Source organism: Ictidomys tridecemlineatus, chromosome 10, assembly GCF_052094955.1.
Source record: "Ictidomys tridecemlineatus isolate mIctTri1 chromosome 10, mIctTri1.hap1, whole genome shotgun sequence".
Taxonomy (NCBI): Eukaryota; Metazoa; Chordata; class Mammalia; order Rodentia; family Sciuridae; genus Ictidomys; species Ictidomys tridecemlineatus.
In genome coordinates, this window is record NC_135486.1 from 90,387,319 (window position 1) to 90,409,208 (window position 21,890).

The following is a 21,890-nucleotide window of genomic DNA, read 5'->3' on the forward strand; positions in this document are numbered from 1 at the left end:
CATACAGGAGTACAATGTTGACTGTATTTGATTTCTATAGTTATTTAAAAATTTAACTGACTCTATGGAGATGTGTGTGTGTGTGTGTGTGTGTGTGTGTGTGTGTGTGTGTTGGTTATGTAATTACAAATATCTGTATGTTTTGGGCAGTTATTTATTGGTTATATCCTTACTAATGTCTATATACTGTTGGCTGTATGTTTATTTCAGATGGATACATGTGTATTTCAAGTTTTAACTGACATAATTTTAAACAGATCTTTTTCCATTCTTCCATTTGTATAATCAAGCACCAGATGGATTTTAGCTCATGAAGAAAATAATACTCATTTCTTTTATGTCAAACATATGCATAGTATTATCATAAACACTTCACTCACCATGTTATTATTGTTGCTGTGTGTGGGAGCTGGGCTCCGTACATTATACATGGTTTCACTTAAAAATCAGTGATTCCCAAGCCTTCATGAGCTTTAGGGTCACCTGAAGGTTTCTTAAAGCACTGATTGGTTGACTGTCTTCTAGCATTTTGTCTGGAGTGGAGCCCAGGGATTGACATTTCTTATAAATTCTAAGTTTGATGTTAGCACCACTGGTCCTGGGGATATACTTTAAGATCCCTTGCAAGACAAAAGATGGCACTGGAATTATTTTATCTGTGGCATGTGTGTAATTTGTTTGATACAGTTTTGTAAGAAGTCTATTTCAGTGCCTGCAAAGTAGGAGAACCAGCGACCCACAGGCAGGTCAGGCCCAGCAATCTGCGAAGAGACAGAGCTGACACACGCGCCTGCAGGGAACAGGGTCCTGCGACCCACCAGCGGCCTTCTGTGGGGCAGGCCCGTCCCCTCCCCCAGTGCCTGCAAGGTAGGAGGGACTGTGACCACCGGCAGAGCAGGCCCAGCGGCTGGTTGGGGACGGAGCCGGCCCCACCCCCAGTGCCTGCAAGGTAGGAGAACCGGCGACCTACGGGCAGGCCAGGCCCAGCAATCTGCGGACAGACAGAGCTGACACACGCGCCTGCAGGGAACAGGGTCCTGCGACCCACCAGCGGCCTTCTGTGGGGCAGGCCCGTCCCCTCCCCCAGAGCCTGCAAGGTAGGCGGGACTGTCACCTCTAGCAGATCAGGCTTAGTGGCCTGCTGAGGGGCAGGACAGTCCCCTCCCCCAGTGCCTGCAAGGTAGGCGGGACTGCGACCAGCGGCAGATCAGGCCCAGCGGCTGGTTGTGGGCCGGAGCCGGCCCCACCCCCAGTGCCTGCAAAGTAGGAGAACCGGCGACCCACAGGCAGGTCAGGCCCAGCAATCTGCGAAGAGACAGAGCTGACACAAGCGCCTGCAGGGAACAGGGTCCTGCGACCCACCAGCGGCCTTCTGTGGGGCAGGCCCGTCCCCTCCCCCAGTGCCTGCAAGGTAGGAGGGACTGTGACCACCGGCAGAGCAGGCCCAGCGGCTGGTTGGGGACGGAGCCGGCCCCACCCCCAGTGCCTGCAAGGTAGGAGAACCGGCGACCTACGGGCAGGCCAGGCCCAGCAATCTGCGGACAGACAGAGCTGACACACGCGCCTGCAGGGAACAGGGTCCTGCGACCCACCAGCGGCCTTCTGTGGGGCAGGCCCGTCCCCTCCCCCAGAGCCTGCAAGGTAGGCGGGACTGTCACCTCTAGCAGATCAGGCTTAGTGGCCTGCTGAGGGGCAGGACAGTCCCCTCCCCCAGTGCCTGCAAGGTAGGCGGGACTGCGACCAGCGACAGATCAGGCCCAGCGGCTGGTTGTGGGCCGGAGCCGGCCCCACCCCCAGTGCCTGCAAAGTAGGAGAACCGGCGACCCACAGGCAGGTCAGGCCCAGCAATCTGCGAAGAGACAGAGCTGACACACGCGCCTGCAGGGAACAGGGTCCTGCGACCCACCAGCGGCCTTCTGTGGGGCAGGCCCGTCCCCTCCCCCAGTGCCTGCAAGGTAGGCGGGACTGCGACCAACGGCAGATCAGGCCCAGCGGCTTGTTGCGGCCGGAGCCAGCGCCACCCCCAGTGCCTGCAAGGTAGGCATACCAGGGACCCATCGGGAGGTTAGGCCCAGCAACCTACGGAGAGACAGAGGTGCCCCTCGCGCCTGCTGGGTAGGCGGACCTTCGACCGGCCAGCAGAGCAGACCTAGGGCCCGCCAGCGTGGTAGACAGATCGCACCAATTGGTGGAGGATCACAGCCACCATCTGTCCTGCAAGGGAGACTTTTCAACTATACAAGAGCAATATAAATAAATAGAGGGAAAATCTCAAAAACACAACAGCTTCACCAAGCAGTAAGAAACGCCAGCAGTATGAAAAGACAAGGAAAGAAAGGACCACAGGCAATGCAGGTCAACTCAACTCTAGAAGAGGTAATAGCTGCAACAGATGGAATGTCAGACAGAGAGGTCAGGATATACATGCTTCAGATGATCTGGAGTCTCAAGGAAGACATGAGACAGCAAAATCAGACAATGAAAGATCACATTGACAAGGAACTTCATAAACAAATCCAGGAAGTAAAAGATCAATTTCACAGGGAGATAGAGGAAATAAAAAACAAACAAATACAAATCCTAGAAATGCAGGAAGCAATAAACCAACTTAAAAACTCAATCGAGAAAACTACCAGCAGAGTGGATCACTTAGAAGATAGAACATCAGACAATGAAGACAGAGTATTTCAACTTGAAAAGAGCATAGACAGCTCAGCAAGTCTGCTAAGAAACCATGAGCAGAACATCCAAGAAATATGGGATAATATCAAAAGACCAAACTTAAGAGTCATTGGGATACAGGAAGGCACAGAGCTCCAAACCAAAGGAATAGACAACTTATTCAGTGAAATAATACGAGAAAACTTCCCAGACTTGAAGAATGAGACAGAACCCCAAATCCTAGAAGCCTACAGGACGCCGAATGTGCAAAATCATAAGAGATCCACACCTAGACACATTATAATGAAGATGTCCAACATACAGAATAAGGAGAGAATTTTAAAAGCTACAAGAGAAAGGAAGCAGATTACATTTAGGGGTAAACCAATCAGGATAACAGCTGATCTCTCAACACAGACTCTAAAAGCTAGAAGATCCTGGAATAACATATTTCAAACGCTAAAAGAAAATGGGTTCCAACCAAGAATCGTGTATCCAGCAAAATTAAGCTTCAGGATGGAAGATGAAATTAAAACATTCCATGATAAACAAAAGTTAAAAGAATTTGCAGCTAGAAAACCATCTCTTCAAAAAATCCTTGGCAAAACACTACAGGAAGAGGAAATGGAAAACAACAATGAAAACCAACAGTGGGAGGTAGGACAGTAAAGGGGGGGAAAAATCAAAGAGAAAAACAAATCAGGTTTAACAGCATTAATAAACAAATATGGCTGGAAGAACAAACCATATCTCAATAATAACCCTAAATGTTAATGGCTTAAACTCACCAATTAAGAGACACAGGCTAGTTGAATGGATCACAAAACAAGATCCAACAATATGCTGCCTTCAGGAGACGCATTTGATAGGAAAGGATATACATAGACTGAAGGTGAAAGGTTGGGAAAAATCATATCACTCATATGGACTGCGGAAACAAGCAGGAGTGTCCATACTCATATCAAATAAAATAGATTTCAAACCAAAGTTAATCAAAAGGGATAAAGAAGGACACTACATACTGCTCAAGGGAACCATACACCAACAAGACATAACAATCATAAATATATATGCCCCAAACAACGGTGCTGCTGCGTTCATCAAGCAAACTCTTCTCAAGTTCAAGAGTCTAATAGACCACCATACAATAATCATGGGAGACTTCAACACACCTCTCTCACCACTGGACAGATCTTCCAAACAAAAGTTGAATAAGGAAACTATAGAACTCAATAACACAATTAACAACCTAGACTTAATTGACATATATAGAATATACCACCCAACATCAAGCAGCTACACTTTTTTCTCAGCAGCACATGGATCCTTCTCAAAAATAGATCATATATTATGTCACAGGGCAACTCTTAGACAATATAAAGGAGCGGAGATAATACCATGCATCTTATCTGATCATAATGGAATGAAACTAAAAATCAACCATAAAAGAAGCAAGGAAAAATCATGCATCACTTGGAGAATGAACAATAGGTTACTGAATGATCAATGGGTTTTAGAAGACATCAAGGAGGAAATTAAAAAATTCTTAGAGTATAATGAAAACACAGACACAACATATCGGAATCTATGGGACACATTGAAAGCAGTTCTAAGAGGAAAATTCATTGCTTGGAGTTCATTCCTTAAAAAAAGAAAAAACCAACAAATAAATGATCTCATACTTCATCTCAAAATTCTAGAAAAAGAAGAGCAAAACAACAGCAAAAGAAGTAGAAGGCAAGAAATAATTAAAATCAGAGCTGAAATTAATGAAATCGAAACAAAAGAAACAATTGAAAAAATTGACAAAACGAAAAGTTGGTTCTTCGAAAAGATAAATAAAATTGACAGACCCTTAGCCATGCTAGTGAAGAGAAGAAGAGAGAGAACTCAAATTACTAGCATAAGGAATGAAAAAGGCAAGATCACGACAGACACTTCAGAAATACAGAAGATAATCAGAAATTATTTTGAATCCTTATACTCCAATAAAATAGAAGATAGTGAAGGCATCGATAAATTTCTTAAGTCATATAATCTGCCCAGATTGAGTCAGGAGGATATAGACAACCTAAACAGACCAATATCAATTGAGGAAATAGAAGAAACCATCAAAAGATTACCATCTAAGAAAAGCCCAGGACCTGATGGGTTTACAGCAGAGTTTTACAAAACCTTTAAAGAGGAACTAATACCAATACTTTTCAAGCTATTTCAGGAAATAGAAAAAGAGGGAGAACTTCCAAATTCATTCTACGAGGCCAACATCACCCTGATTCCGAAACCAGACAAAGACACTTCAAAGAAAGAAAACTACAGACCAATATCTCTAATGAACCTAGATGCAAAAATCCTCAATAAAATTCTGGCAAATCGGATACAAAAACATATCAAAAAAATTGTGCACCATGATCAAGTAGGATTCATCCCTGGTATGCAAGGGTGGTTCAATATACGGAAATCAATAAATGTTATTCACCACATCAATAGACTTAAAAATAAGAACCATATGATCATCTCGATAGATGCAGAAAAAGCATTCGACAAAGTACAGCATCCGTTTATGTTCAAAACTCTTGAAAAACTAGGGATAACAGGAACATACCTCAACATTGTAAAAGCAATTTATGCTAAGCCTCAGGCTAGCATCATTCTGAATGGAGAAAAATTGAAGGCATTCCCTCTAAAATCTGGAACAAGACAGGGATGCCCTCTCTCACCACTCCTGTTCAACATAGTTCTCGAAACACTGGCCAGAGCAATTAGACAGACGAAAGAAATTAAAGGCATAAAAATAGGAAAAGAAGAACTTAAGTTATCACTATTTGCAGATGACATGATTCTATACCTAGCAGACCCAATATGGTCTACAAAGAAACTGTTAGAGCTAATAAATGAATTCAGCAAAGTGGCAGGTTATAAAATCAACACGCATAAATCAAAGGCATTCCTGTATATCAGCGACAAATCCTCTGAAATGGACACGAGGACAACCACCCCGTTCACAATATCCTCAAAAAGAATAAAATACTTGGGAATCAACCTAACAAAAGAGGTGAAAGACTTATACAATGAAAACTACAGAACCCTAAAGAGAGAAATTGAAGAAGACCTTAGAAGATGGAAAAATATACCCTGTTCATGGATAGGCAGAACTAACATCATCAAAATGGCGATATTACCAAAAGTTCTCTATAGGTTTAATGCAATGCCAATCAAAATCCCAACGGCATTTCTTATAGAAATGGAGAAAGCAATCATGAAATTCATATGGAAGAATAAAAGACCCAGAATTGCAAAAACAATACTAAGCAGGAAAGGTGAATCAGGTGGTATAACGATTCCAGATTTCAAACTATACTACAGAGCAATAGTAACAAAAACAGCATGGTACTGGTACCAAAACAGGCGGGTGGACCAATGGTACAGAATAGAGGACACAGAAACCAACCCACAAAACTACAACTTTCTTATATTTGATAAAGGGGCTAAAAGCATGCAATGGAGGAAGGATAGCATCTTCAACAAATGGTGCTGGGAAAATTGGAAATCCATATGCAACAAAATGAAATTGAATCCCTTTCTCTCGCCATGCACAAAAGTTAACTCAAAATGGATCAAGGAGCTTGATATCAAATCAGAGACACGGCATCTGATAGAAGAGAAAGTTGGCTACGACCTACATGCTGTGGGGTCGGGCTCCAAATTCCTCAATAGGACACCCATAGCACAAGAGTTAACATCTAGAATCAACAAATGGGACTTACTCAAACTAAAAAGTTTTTTCTCAGCAAAAGAAACAATAAGAGAGGTAAATAGGGAGCCTACATCATGGGAACAAATCTTTACTCCTCACACTTCAGATAGAGCCCTAATATCCAGAGTATATAAAGAACTCAGAAAATTAGACAATAAGATAACAAATAATCCCATCAACAAATGGGCCAAGGACTTGAACAGACACTTCTCAGAGGAGGACATACAATCAATCAACAAGTACATGAAAAAATGCTCACCATCTCTAGCAGTCAGAGAAATGCAAATCAAAACCACCCTAAGATACCATCTCACTCCAGTAAGATTGGCAGCCATTACGAAGTCAAACAACAATAAGTGCTGGCGAGGATGTGGGGAAAAGGGTACACTTGTACATTGTTGGTGGGACTGCAAATTGGTGCAGCCAATTTGGAAAGCAGTATGGAGATTTCTTGGAAAGCTGGGAATGGAACCACCATTTGACCCAGCTATCCCCCTTCTGGGTCTATTCCCTAAAGACCTAAAAAGAGCATGCTACAGGGACACTGCTACATCGATGTTCATAGCAGCACAATTCACAATAGGAAGACTGTGGAACCAACCTAGATGCCCTTCAATAGACGAATGGATAAAAAAATTGTGGCATTTATACACAATGGAGTATTACTCTGCATTAAGAAATGACAAAATCATAGAATTTGGAGGGAAATGGATGGCATTAGAGCAGATTATGCTAAGCGAAGCTAGCCAAGCCCTAAAAAACAAATGCCAAATGTCTTCTTTGATATAAGGAGAGTAATTAAGAACAGACTAGGGAAGAAGAGCACAAGAAGAAGACCATCATTAAACAGGGTTGAGAGGTGGGAGGGAAAGGGAGAGAGAAGGGAAATAGCATGGAAATGGAACGAGACCCTCGGGTTTATACAAAATTACATACAAGAGGAAGTGAGGGGAAAGGGAAAAATAATACAAAGGGGAGGAATGAATTGCAGTAGTGGGGGTAGAGAGAGAAGAGGGGAGGGGAGGGGAGGGGAGGGGGGATAGTAGAGGATAGGAAAGGCAGCAGAATACAACAGACACTAGGATGGCAATATGTAAAGCAATGGAAGTGAAACTGATGTGATTCTGCAAGCTGTATAAGGGGCAATATGGGAGTGCATAACCCACTTGAATCAAAATGTGAAATATGATATATCAAGAACTATGTAATGGAGGGGTAAGACAAGATAATACAAATGGAAGAAATGATTTACAGTAGAAGGGGTAGAGAGAAAAGGGGAGGGGAGGGGAGGGGAGGGGGGATAGTAGAGAATAGGACTGACAGCAGAATACATCAGACACTAGAAAGGCAATATGTCAATCAATGGAAGGGTAACTGATGTGATACAGCAATCTGTATACGGGGTAAAGTTGGGAGTTCATAACCCGCTTGAATCAAACTGTGAAATATGATGTATTAAGAACTGTGTAAGGTTTTGAACGACCAACAATAAAAAAAAAAAAAAAAAAAAAAAAAAAAAAAAAAAAAAAAAAAAAGAAGTCTATTTCAGTTATTTGTTTCCAGCTTTTTTTTTTTTAATAGAGGTGTGCAAATGCAACATATAAACCTTGGGCAAACCCAGAAGGAAGCATTTAAAAAAAAATAGCAAATGGAAAAACAAAACAAAACAAGCAACAGTAAGTGAAGAAGCAGATATTAATGTGAAATTTTGATCAGATTATTGTTCTGATGTTTCCTTTTTATGTTGTAATTTCAATATTTATTTTTTCTTAGAAAATCTATTTTATGTAGAAGATAATGAGTGAATAAGGAGGCTTCTAGTTTATTTAAACCCCTCTACCAGGATGACCTAGAAGGTTCACCTGCTTATTAACTAACACAGATGTGCCAGGACTCAAAGAATGAAGTTATTATCAGTGACAGTGACATTTCCTTCAAAAGCTTTTTAACTTGTTTCTGCCATATTTGTGAAAGCTGCTTATAGAAGGTCAAACAGCATTTGAAGGCGGTTTTAATGTCTCATTGAAAGTGTTTTCCTGGGAGAAAGGACACTAGTAACAGTAACATTGCCAGTTTGTAACTTTGGGAGGAACTTCAAAATCATTAATCGATGTATTATTGTTCATTGATGAAGCATTCATCATTTCCACATCTAGTTAAAAAGAGTGGATGTGCTTGAGCAGTTACATAGCTCAGGAGTCCCACATGACCAGAGCCAGAGTCAGAAAGGATCTCCCAACAACTCATAATCAGAAGTGGGTGCTTTAAACCCCAGTGTTCTAAAAGACTCTGAATCCTGCCAGAAGATTTCTGCACATTTTCTAAAGGGCTTCCATGTTCAGAACCCCTCTACTCTGGGCTACAACATCCCTTCCCATGACTTCTGCTGTGCACCACACTAACCCAAAACTGAAGCAGCCTCCTAACTAATTGCTATCAAAAGTCTACTCAGGAAAACATCTCAGAAAAAAAGGATTAGTCACACCTGTGAATAATTCAAAATCACACCTTAGACATCGCTATAATCCAATCCTCACCAGCTTTACTCAGAGAGATTATTTTTTCAAAAAAGAATTACAGAAACCTAGGTTTGGCTTTCTGATTTTTTTTCAGAGAATAAGATACCCATTAGATAATGAGTGACTGATCACTAATTCAAAAGGTTGATAACTACTCTACCTGTACAATACTTCTTCACTGACCTGTTCCTGAGTATGAACTTGGTATGGAAAAAATGGTATCATCCCCATCATCTTTTTCTGTCAGACAGCCAGCTGTAGAAGAGTGCTTCTCAATTTTGAGTAGTACAGAAACTCCTTTTTAAAGGAAAGATAAGCTCTTTATACTGCAGCATTGGTTTAAAATGTTTTCATTATAATGCTATTTAAATATGTATAAAAATATAATAAGACCCAAATTCCTTCTGTTTATAACCATTATACAACTATAAAACCAAACGTCTTTACAAAATTAAATACAAACAAAATGGCAGAGCCATTATGTTCAAATGAACAGCATTAATGGGACCATACTATTTTTTTAAAATAATCTAAATTCTTGCACAAATCATAAATAAGGTGGTTGTGGCTACATGGTTAGTTCATTTGAGTGTGTTTATGTACCACTATGAACTAAGTACTAACTAAGCGTTCATCATATCATCAAAAGAACTGCAAAATTCTGGGTTCTTTTGAGTGTTCATGTTCAAATATCTTTGGTCTGCACATCACAGAGATGAATCGTTTATATGTGAAGTTAGCTTGCCTCTATTATCATTAAGTTGAGATAGTGAAAGTAGTATAATTCTTGGTGCCTTCATATTTGTAAACTTAAAATTCAGACAATAAAATAACATGCCCGTAAATATCTAGAAGACACTTACATTAACTTATCATCCTAATGGAAATACAAAACTTGAAACTTCTCAGAGATTATTTCTGGTATGAACAATGTACAAGCTCTTATCATCACTAAATGTCACCAAAATTTGTAATCAGTATCTGATCAACTTTACTATTCAGATTTTTGGGTTTTGTGGGAGAGTAGGCAGTGTAAAGAGTTGACAGTCGTGAAGTGTAGCCTGCATCTCTTCTTGGATTTTCTTTGTTCAGTAAGAAAGCAGAATTCAGAATTTTTCTTTCTTAATCATTTTCTTGGATCTTATAGTCAGAAATGTGAATTTGGTAGCTCTACATGGAAGCAACCAAAGATAATTGATTAAATGCTATGAATTTGATGTCAAAATGGGGGTATCTTTTTCAATTTCCATGTATTATTTATGAAGCTTTTTATAGGATAGCATTACATTATGTCTAGAAATATTTTCGTGCTGTTTATTGACATGTCAACTAGTATATAACCATATGCTTTAATCATGATGCCCTGGTTACTTTTTATTGGTGTCCTTGGCAACATTTTGGTTTTTCATGATGGATAAAGAGAAGCTAAAGAGAAGCAGACCCTCTCCTGTGTTTTGTATGAATACTAGACTTACACTCACACACACAAAAAAGCTGACATATTTTTCTTTATCCTGATTATTAATCAGAGACCTCAAAATTTTATCATTGGAAATGATTCATAATCCTGTATTTCTTAGACATGAGTGCCTTTCCTATTTGTTACTGCATCTCACTGCTGTTTCCATACTCTCTATGCATTGAGGAAGGAACTGCCAATTGCCTGCCTGCTATCTTCTTATCCCCTTCTTCCTTGCTTAATAAATTCCAATTTTGTTCAAGATAGCAAAAGATACCTATCCAAAATTTTCAATTTCTCCAGGTTCCCTTTCAGCCACGGGTGGCATAGTTTGGACAAATAAAAGTTAGAAGCAGATCTAGAGGTGGAACTTCCAACAAAGCTAGTTTTTTCCCTGACTAGAATGGGGCTGAGCTTGGGGGTTTAGTGCAGCAGTAGAGTGCTTGGCTAGCACATCCAAGGCCCATGGTACATTCCCTCGCACTGCAAAAAAAAAAAAAAAAAAAAAAACAGCGTAGGGCTGGGGATGTGGCTCAAGCAGTAGCGGGCTCGCCTGGCATGTGTGCGGCCCGGGTTCGATCCTCAGCACCACATACAAACAAAGATGTTGTGTCCGCCGAAAACTGAAAAATAAATATTAAAAAAAATTTTCTCTCTCTCTCTCTCTCTCTCTCTCTTTCTCTCTCTCTTAAAAAAATTTTTTTTTTTAAAAGCATAAAGGTGTTGAGTCGGTTCTTACTCTTTAACATTTCGCTTCTCTGTTTGGATCCTGGGTGGGTGCTGCAAGTGAGGGTTTACAACCCTGAAGGGGAAGGCTGCATGGAAGAAGAATGGGGCAGCCTGGTCCCTTGAGCATGCATTCCTGGCATGGTCACTCTGGACTTGTCACCTGTACCTTGTGTATGTTAACCTGCCATCAGGTTTCTGTTTCATGAAGCCAAATGCCATTCTGAATATAATAAGTTGTGCACAGAAGAGCCCCCCAAAAGGAATCATTATATTTTGATCAAGATTGTTTGCAGATTGGAAAATTATCCCCTGGTCAAATGATTTTAATATTTTGTGAAATTAAATAATGGGCAAAATTCTTCAATGTTGCTCAGTTAGCTATTCTGCCCTTTATTTTGTTAAGCCTCTACCTAAAGATATTTTATCAATGAAAGGTATTCTAGAAAATATGCTCCTTAACTTTTGAAGACCTTTATCCCCTGCCAGCTCCTACCTCCATGGACAATTCTGCTATAAAGTCAGAGGCAGTTACCTGTTATATACTAGCATGAACTATAGAGCCAACTTGCCTGAGTTTTGAGCCATTGGTTGTATAAACTGTGCTTCCCTTGCCTCATCTGTAAGATGGGGATAATGGTCCTTGCCTTGTTAGGCTTGGGCAGGATTAACCCTGTTAATAGCATATAAAGCACTCAGCACTGTGCCTTGTTCATAATAAGCACTATTCCAAGGTCTGCTGTTGCACTTGTTACTTAGCAAATGGTCTTTTACTCTCAGGAAAGTACAGTATCCATAGATGCAGAAAACAAGTAAAGCATGAAATTGAAATTAATCAAGTGAGGTTTGATTCTTTATTACTTAACATAAAAGTATGGGGATACAATTCTAGATATCACTTCATTTATTAAATAGCTTGGTCTCTACATATTATCCCAGAATCTCATCATATCATAAAAATTTCCCTTTCTTTTAGGACTTACTGCATATAGCATGAGGCATGACAGATTACTTCTACAGCTTTAGTATGGATATTAAAATTGAATGCTGGGTGTTTATGCTGGGTATTATAGAATGCCTTATCTGAGCGTAAGGGATGGTGGTGTTGAGAACAGGGCCTCTCAGTCCGTTTCAACCTGTCCTTTAGCAATGTAAAGGTCTTCATTTTGTATTTTCACAGAATTTTGAAGTTCTTCATGTTTTACTTTCATGGAATTCTTACTAATTCTTACTGATTCTAGGATGGTTCGTTTTCTTTTCTTTTTTCCCCTCAATGTTGGAGATTGAAATTGGAACTTCATGCAAGCTAGGCAAACACTCTACCTTTGAACTCTATCCCCACCCCAGAATTCTTACTGATTCTAAGCTTGTGAGCACCCAGAAAAAGGGGAGACTTGAATCACTGCAAACCTCATATAAACTTTTGGCATTTCTTATATGTCAGGTTAGCTCCTGGTGGGACTGGCAAGCAGGAATTGTGATCTTAAGAATTGTAAGACTGTGCTATAGTTTGAATATATTGAAGGCCTGGTCCCAACCTGTGGCACTGTTGGGAAGTGGTGGAACCTTTAGAGTTGGGGCCTAGTAGAAGGTCTTAAATCTTTGGGGACATGCTGTCCAAGGGATTGAGGGACTCTGGTCTCTTCTCTCTTTTTGATTCCTGGCTACCGTGAGGTGAACAGCTTTGTTCCACCAGTTGTCTGTGAATTAAACTTCCCAAAGTGAACCAAAACAAACTTTTTTTTCTTTATAAGCTTATTATCTCAGGTATTTGTTATAATAATAGAAAGCTTAGGCTGCATTCTCAAACAGTGCATTTTCAAATTTTAGTGTGTATAAAAGAACCTAGAGTTCTTCTACCAAATTACTCAAAATGCTTCTCACAGATGTTAGATATTTTGATTCAGTTGATGTGGTTAAGAACTGTGAGCTCACATTTAAACAAGCACCCCAGTTGACACTGATGCTGCTGATCCATCCAACTTGGAAAAGCATGATTCTTGGGGTAATGGGAGAGAAAAAAATCTGGAGCTCCAATAAGAGTTAGTTTATTAAGGTCCGTTAACAGTGAAGCTGTGAAATCAGTGATAACCCTCATAGATACAACTTTATCCTGGCATTCATGATTGTCAATTGTTCACCTGTGATTCAGTCATCATTTTATTTAAAGGATTATCTTGCAAGTGTGATATTATCACTAAACTTTTTTCAGTGTGTCTCAATACCAAAGAATTTCTTTTCATACAAGTTACCACAGTTCCAATTTAGAAAGTTTAGTATGCTTTGAATTCTAACAAAGGCATGATGAAATTCTGGTCAATATGTTTTTTATTTACTTGAGGACACCATGCAATTTGTATTTTTATATCCAGATACCAGAATCTGTAGTTTAAAATTGCACAAAAAGACAGCTCTAATGGACATTTGCTGACTGTCACCATGCAATCATTTGCCTACAGGAGTGCATTGTCCTCAAATATAATTGAAATAAAATAAGAACTGTGCTGCTATAAATCTAAATAGCAGGAAAATAGTAGGCTATACTCCCCTAGCTTGCTGAGGACACCTTAATGGAAACATAAATACCATAATCATATGCTTTTTGCATGCATTTTACCACTACAGAGAAAATGCCAATTTTAAAAGAAAAGACCTTTGTGAACTTGTTTTTCCCCCTATTAAAACTGGAATCCAGTTGTGTCAAAAAGTAAGTCTGGAAAATACAGAACAAAACTAATTTTCTTAGGTACAGGCAATTATTAAACATCTGCTCTTTTAAAAATGGTGGGTCATATAACAAAGTTGCATTTGCTATTCAAAAAGTCAAATGCCACTTTACTTCCATTTACTTAATATTATTTATCTCTGCTTTTCTTGAAACGTGAGAAAGTAATTTTCAAAGGTAGTAAATGTCATTGTAATGTACGTTTTACAGGTTAGCGCCATTGTTAATTCATGTGCTCCATCCAGCTGGGGCTGATCTCAGTGCCCTTTGCCATCTGTATGTTTCTGACCTTGGCTAACTCAGCAAATGTTCCCAACTTTGTCACTTTCTTCAACATGCTCTAGAGCTATAACCCAACTACATTTGCACCTGATATTTCTCATTCCTCATTGCTGAAGATCAGTGGCCCTCCTTCCAGGCCAGGTCTGTGAGCAATGTCCTGGATGCCAGTCCTACCCTTCCAAGGAGGGTATTGCATCAGTACCTCTCATCAGCTGCTGTATTTAGCTTTGGTCTCTCCAGTGAAGTTTTCATGAAGCTAATAAATATGCTAACGTCAATCATAATTTATTTTTTTAAATCACTTTTTACTATCAAGTTGTTTTCTACCCAAGTTTCCCTCTTTACTTCTAAGGCAAACTTCTTTGAAAGAATAAATCTAGTTTGATACAGACTGCTATTATCTTCTTTCCCATATCTCATGTGTTCTGTGTGGTAGGCATACTACTGCTCCCCAAAGCTGCCCGCTCCCCAAAGCTGCCCACACCCCAATCTCCTGAACCTGTGAATATGCTATATGCTATTTCATAGGGCAAAAAGGATGTTGCAGATTAGATTAAGTTCAGGATTTTTTTTTTTTTTTTTGGTATCAGGATTGAACCCAGGGATGCTTAACCATTGAGTCACATCCTCAGTCCTTTTTATTTTTTATTTTGAGACAGGGTCTTGCTTAATTGCTGATGGCCTCGCTAAGTTGCTGAGGCTCACTTTGAACCTGCAGTCCCCTGTCTCAGTCTCCCAAGCCTCTATGATTATTGGAGTGCTGCCACTATGGCTGGCTAAGTTCAGGATCTTAAAATGGGGACATTTCCCATATGTATTTCCGTATTTGCCCAATGTAATCACAATAGATGTGATAAGTAAGAGAGAGATAGGAGAGTCCAAACCAGAGAGGATTTGATGATGCTACACTGCTGGCTTTGAAGTAAAAATTCCAAGACAAGGGATTCAGATGGCTTCCAGAAGCTGGAATAAAGGAAGCATTGGCTTGGGGGCTCCAGAAAGAACACACACCTCCACCCCAACCACCACCTCGATTTTAGTCAAGTGAAACCCATTTCAGACTTCTGGCCTTCAGAACTCTAAGATAATCCATTTGTGTCATCCCCAAGCAGTAAGTTTGTAATTTGTCACAGCACCCACAGCATCTCAGCTTCTCGTGGCCTCCTAAATTCCTGATGCAGTGAATACTTGAGTCCTTTCCATTCTGGGTTAGCCTGGCATTCCTGGAAGTCATTCCTGAAACTGTCATCTCAGTTTCCACTGCTAGTTTCTTTTGCTTCCATCTTCCTTTCTGACTTTTTTTTTTTAAATCAAGCTTATAATCAACAGAAATTTATTTCTCACAGTTGTGGAAGCTGGCAAGTTTAAGGTTAATATGCTGGCAGATTAGTTGTCTGTTAAAGACCCAATTTCTGATCCATGGATTACTGTCTATGAAAATTGCATTCTTGTTCTGAGTGTTCTTTAACAGTCTCTGTAGAGGCTCTAGTCTACCTGTTCCCTTAAATTTTGGCTTTCCTAAGGAAATAGCTATCGATCTCTGCTACTTTGTTCATGTGGTTCTTGGTTAAGGTTCTACCCAGCAGGAAGCTCTGGCCATGCCTCATCTGCACTTAGCCCAGTGCTTTCTTTCCAGATTTCCTTAGCACCATCAGCTGGGAATACATCTTCCTGTGCCTTGCAGGTACTCAAACTCAACCTGTCTAGACCTACATTTCTTATTTTTTATCCTAAACCCCCTCTCATTTCATCAGGCTAATCTCAGTGAATGCTTTCATCACTCATACTTCCACTCAGGCCAGAACCCTTCTTCAGAAGTCTACCCCTACCTGTGATGGTCCAAGATAAAAGTATTTCATTTTAAATAATTTCCAATTCTTTTCTTTCCTTCTATAGCACTGCTCATGGATCCTAATAGGAGTCTCCTAACTTCTTTTCTGTCTCCATTCTTGTTTTCTACAAATCCCTACTTCACCCAAGACCTGGAGTTTTGTAAGATAAGACATGATCACGTCAGTCCCTTGTTTAAAAATTATTTTGTGGCTTATTGTCTCCAAGATGCAGTCTAAACCTTCAGTGTAGGGTGTCTAGACCCCTAAGACTTCATTCTTCAGGCTTATCTTCAGTTATAGCAGACTATGCCATATTGATTCACATGCTGCTTTGCTAACAGAGAATCAGTTTAAAAATATAAACCCAATTTCACCAAATACATGGGTGAATTAAATAGCTTTCTGGTGTTATAAGTTCTGCAAATGTTAGGTTTTGGTGAGGAAAAACAAGCAACCACCATTCATTAAGCTATTCTAATATAGTTAGAGATGCAGCAATTAAATTAAAGGCCGAGGTGACATAACAACCCAACAAATGAAATCGTGAAAGTAATGAAGCTATAAATAAGGTCATGGCTAATTTTAAAGACTTCTTGTTTAATTCTTTTTGTTGATTAACATTGCCTGAAACCACAATTTGTTTGTAGAAGTAATGTGTAATGGGGATTGTTTATTTATATATTTATTTTAGCCTTAGGGAAAGTTTAAATATTCTACAGAAATATGGGTCTAAACAACAACAAAAAAAACAACACAAAACTATTTTAGACTTTGGTGGTTATCAGATAAACAGTCCCCCAGCAGAGTATGTTCATTTTTGTTTTAATGTCCTTGCCTTCACGGGGCACTGAACTTTTAGGTCTTTGACAATGAGCTGGCCACACTGTGGCCCAAATCTTATTGAGCTGCTTGATATTTCATTTGATTTTGACCTCTAACAGAAGCTCCGAGATCCTGCTTGATATGCAGTTTGGCACAATGTCTCATCTTTTTTATTTTGTCCTAACCATCTTGTTTTCCTGTCCCTTTGGCAGTTCAAACCCATGGCTCCAAGTGCCAATCTTACTGGTATTTAGTGATCTTATGTTGGTGTTATTTTCTTTTTTGCTCCCGCATAAGGATGGAATATCAGTGAAATATTAATATAAATTCATGAGGATTTATACAGAGCCCTGTTGTGAGATGCATTTTCGACATCTTGGGAAAATTTATCAAGCCTTGAATCCACAATCCATTTTTAAATTAACTTCCCAGATATTCTAGAGCTTTTCCTTGGGCACCCTAAGTCCTTGGTGTGGATAACTATTTGTTTATTCTCTGTTTTTTCCCCTTCATCTCTTCTTCCATCTTTACCCCATAGGTTGATTTTGTATAAGTGAAGGAAAAACAGTAGTTGATTTAAAAAGATATTTGTTTTCTTTTCCAGTCAAGGGAGTGGTTATGATATCCTTAGGGTTCCCCCCCCCCCGACTCAAGTAAGTATATGGAAATGGGAAAAAAATTATGAACTTTTTCTAACATGTTACAGAGCAGAAAATAACTAAATAATTCATGTATTCTATATATAGATAGTAATTATTTGAAGATGCATTTAAAATTACATAAAATGGACTCAAATGTTAGAATAAATGAAGGTATATTATGTAGAAATGTACATTTCTGTAAAATAAATATTTTTAAAATCAATTCTGTATTAGTTTGTGTCTTACATTATTATTAGTTTCACACCCCTTAGACTCCCTTGATGTAATGATGAATGCTAAATTTAGGAAGTTTAGCAGTTCAAAGGGTTTCCTGGATGTGCATGAATTCAGACCAAAACTTTGTTATTTAAATCCCAGAGAATTATGTAATTCTGATGCAGAAGAAGATGGGGGGTTGGGGATCTTATTTTATTTTTTGCAACCTATTAGCATAGCTTTAAAAAATTACCTACTTTGTAATAGAAACTAAAGCTTATTGAAGATAAATAAAGATCATTTCTAATTATTCTTTTCCTCCATTCTCCTCTTCCTCCTCCTTGTCCTCTTTCTTTGTATGTTTAAGCTCTGTGGAATATTCAGGTTCTTAAACTCTTTGAACAATCTGCCAGAATATTGTGTTTAATGCGGCTTCATTTAAGGGATATAAGGAATTTAACAGTTTACATCTGTTAGTGTGTTCGGCAGCCTCTGTGGTCACCTCACTGGCAGTTTTTCAGTTGGTATCCAGGTACCAAGAGTTGTGATAGGTGCTAGGGTTAGAAATGAATAAGACTTGTTCACCTTCCAAGTTTCTCCCACTCCGTGTCACGTGTTAGGTTACATGCAATATATTGCATATATAGTTGTATGAATCAAATAGGATACTAAGAAGGTTGACTCAGGTTGGTGACAGGTGGATTTCTAAGAGCTGGTATGCTTGAGTTGCATCCTAAATGGGTAAGAGTTATATGATATATGCAGGGGACAGCGAGGGACCACAGTACGTAGTTTTGACTGATAGGTCATGCAGTATGCTGGATTTATGTACTCTTAGTGTCAGCTTTTGGTAACTGTAACCAATACCTGAAGTTATCAACTTATGAAGAAAAAGGTTTATTTTGGCTCACAGTTCTAGAGGTTTTAGTCCATGATTGGGTGAACTTATTGCTTTTAGACCTCTGAGTGGGAGTAGAACCTCATGGTAGAAGTTGATGGCATAGCAAAACTATTCACCTCGTGGTTAGATACTAGAGGAAGAGAAAGGTACTGGGTTCCTAATATCTCCTTAATGGACATGCCCCAGTGCCTGGAACATCTCCACCACCTCTTAATAGCTCCATGGTCTGGGTACTGAGCCTTTAACACATAGGCCTTTGGGGGACATTGATCCAAACCATAGCATCTGAATATTAAATATGGCAAACTCTTAACTGTGAAAATTTCTAGATGCTTTCTACCCCTGAAAGTCACTATGCAACTTCTGTGGCTTTTCTCTGAGTAGTATGATTCTTTGAAAACAATTGTGGGATTTCATCCACTAAAGGCTACCCAGCCAAAAATGCTCATGCTATCTTGAACCTTTAGGTGAGTGGAGCTTTGAAGCCTACAGGATGATGAGATAGAGTCAGGCCATGGAAGGATGCTGCAGACCCAGTAAAGTAGCCACCTACTTCTAGGCCTCAGGTGCCATGAGTCATAGCTGAGGGTGGTGATTACAACCTTGTGCAAGAGTTCCAAAGTCAATCTGATAGAATATTGTGTTTAATGTGGCTTCATTTAAGGGATATAAGGAATTTAACATTCTTATTTTTGCCCTTCATGACTATGAATGACATGCCATTTGCTGAAGGCTTTGCTGGAGCATCAGGAGAGATGGAGCTAACTGCATGAGTCAGTTACAGAATCTGTTGAGCATCAACAAAACACAGACTACCTCACTAGACCATTTTAGCTGTCAAAGCTGTGCTTTCATCAGCATCTTCCTTCTAATATTATTTCTAAGGAATTTTATTTGCATCTGGGAGATTCCCATGAATCCCTCTTGAATGGACCAATCTAAAACATTTAACCCCAGTTTTTCTTAAACAATAGCACATCTTTGGATTGTCTTTTCCCCCCACCCCCTACATGATCTCCAGCTTTTATATGAGATCAAGGAGAACTGGATGTACGCATACTGTGACCCTTCCTGATGAATAGCCATAGCATCCAGCATCCCATCTTCTTTATAACTGAAACAGTATTTCAGTTGATTTTTTAAAAGAGCAGATTGTTCTCTGCTTGTTTACTGCAACTTCCTTTACAGCAGTTGCATAAGAGCACCATTTCCCAACTTTGATATTTAGTACATTCTTGGAAATATTTGAAAGTCAAGGGACTATGCCAATGCCACACACATATGTGTACACATGGTTGGATGAGACTCTGTCCCCAGAGAGTGGAAATAATGGTAAAATTAATGAGGATACTTCCTGCAGGCACTGGTGATCAACCCTGCTGTGCTGGAAGATCCAGGGCTGAGGCAGATGCAAGCAAGGGCCCTGCCATCTCCTCATCACAGTAAGGAGAAGCATATGGAACCAGGCAGCACCCTTTCTCAGGGACTGATGTCCCTCTTGACCCTTTCTGGACTCTGCCAGTGCTTGCACGTGGCCATGAGGGTGACTTTTCCTGTGTGGCTCCCTCTTGAAATCCTTCCTGCCCATAGTGGGAAGGGGGGCAGCTGGTAAGGGTTTGTTTTTGTTTTTTTTTTTCAGGGAGAATAAGGTAGGGGCAGGTGACAAGTTGGTTGGCATTGCACATCTGGGGGTCACAGGAGCTCAGCCCTTGGGAAAGAGTAAGTTACAGTTGCTTCGACATGAAACTGTTTTTTCTCAGGGGCACTCACCTGAATCAAGCTTGGCTGCCTCTCGGGAGGTGGGGGGGACTGCTTCTGTCCCCGCAGAACAGCAGGCGCAGGCAGGCACTGCCACCTTGTAGTGAATGACATTAGCTGAAATTAAAAGATGCAAATAATTTGAAATTGCAACTGCCTCCTCCTGGGCCTCCGTATCTACCTTCCCTGCTTTCTTTTTCCGCTAGTGTTTGACATTATGAGATGGTATATAACAACACATTTGAATATTTTTTTTCATCCATATTCTCCAATTACAATGAAATTTTAAAGGGGATTTTTGTCTATTTTGTTCACTGCTACATTCCATTTATTTATATTTGTATGTGTAAATAAATTAAGAAATGAAAAAATCAAATTCCTTTTCAGCATAGCAAGGATAGTTTAGGGGTAGAGTGTGTGGTAAGAAGACTACAAGCTGTTTATAAGTAGAGAAGTCCTGTTTTAGAAAAAGAATATGGTATTTCTATTAGCAAAATGTAAACTTTTAATTGGTAAGGTCTCTTTTGTGGATGTGATAGCACAAGCCTGTGATCCCAGCTGCTTGGAGGCTGAGGCAGGAAGATCACTGGGCCACAGAAGTTTTAGGCCAGTCTGGGCAACCTAAAAAAGATAAATAAAGAGTCCCTTTTGCTTATTTTAAGTAAAATTCATAATTTTTATAGGTCCATAAAGCTCACGTAATTGAGGGGAGATTTGATATAATGTTATACCATATGCTGAGATATGCTATAGGTATTGTTAAAAGCACAGGCTCTGCAGCCAGCCTGAGCTCACATCCCACTCTGTTTTAGTCAGTGTTTTTGCTGCTGTGACTAAAAGACCTGACAAGAACAATTTTAAGGTGGAAAAATTTATTTGGGGTCTCATGGGTTTCAGAAATATCAGTCCATAGAGAGCTGGCTCTCTTTCTTGGGGCTTGAGGGGAGGCAGAACATCATGGCAGAAGAGTGTGGCTGAGGAAGGAAGCTCATATAATGATCAGGAAGCAGAGGAGAGACTAAGCTCAGCTTACCAAATGTATACCCCAAAGGCACACCCCTAGTGACCCGTCTCTTCCAGGCACATCCTACCTACCTTTAGTTACCACTCAGTTAATCTCTATCAGGGAATTGATTCACTGATTATGTTAAGGTTCTCATAACCCAGTCATTTCACCTCAGAATGTTCTTGCATTGTCTCACATGTGAGCTCTTGGGGGACACCACCTCACATCCAAACCATAACCCCATTCACTCATCTGTAAAGTGGGGATAATAATAGTACCTATCCCAGTGGGATGTTTTTGTAAGAAATAAATGAATGATTATATATAAGGCACTTTAAATATTATTGACACACAGGAGAAGGTCAGTACGTTTTAATTGTTTTATAGTTTGGATCTAGAATGTTCCTCAAAGGTCCATGTGTTGAAGGCCTGGTCACCAGCCTGTTCTGCCACTAGGAGGTAGTGGAACCTTAGAAGGAAGATAGTGCCCTTGAAGGTGCTATGGGGACCCTAGTCTCTTCCTGTCTGTCTCCTTGCCACCTGGAAGCCATGAGGTAAGTAGGCCTCCTCCTTTACTACACTCTC

General features: G+C 39.9%; 1 protein-coding gene across 18 annotated transcripts in view; it reads left to right on the top strand.

The window, feature by feature from the left end:
• The window catches only part of Pard3 (par-3 family cell polarity regulator), a 669,836-nt gene that overhangs the window by 500,658 nt on the left and 147,288 nt on the right, over positions 1–21,890 (top strand). The window lies entirely within an intron of this gene.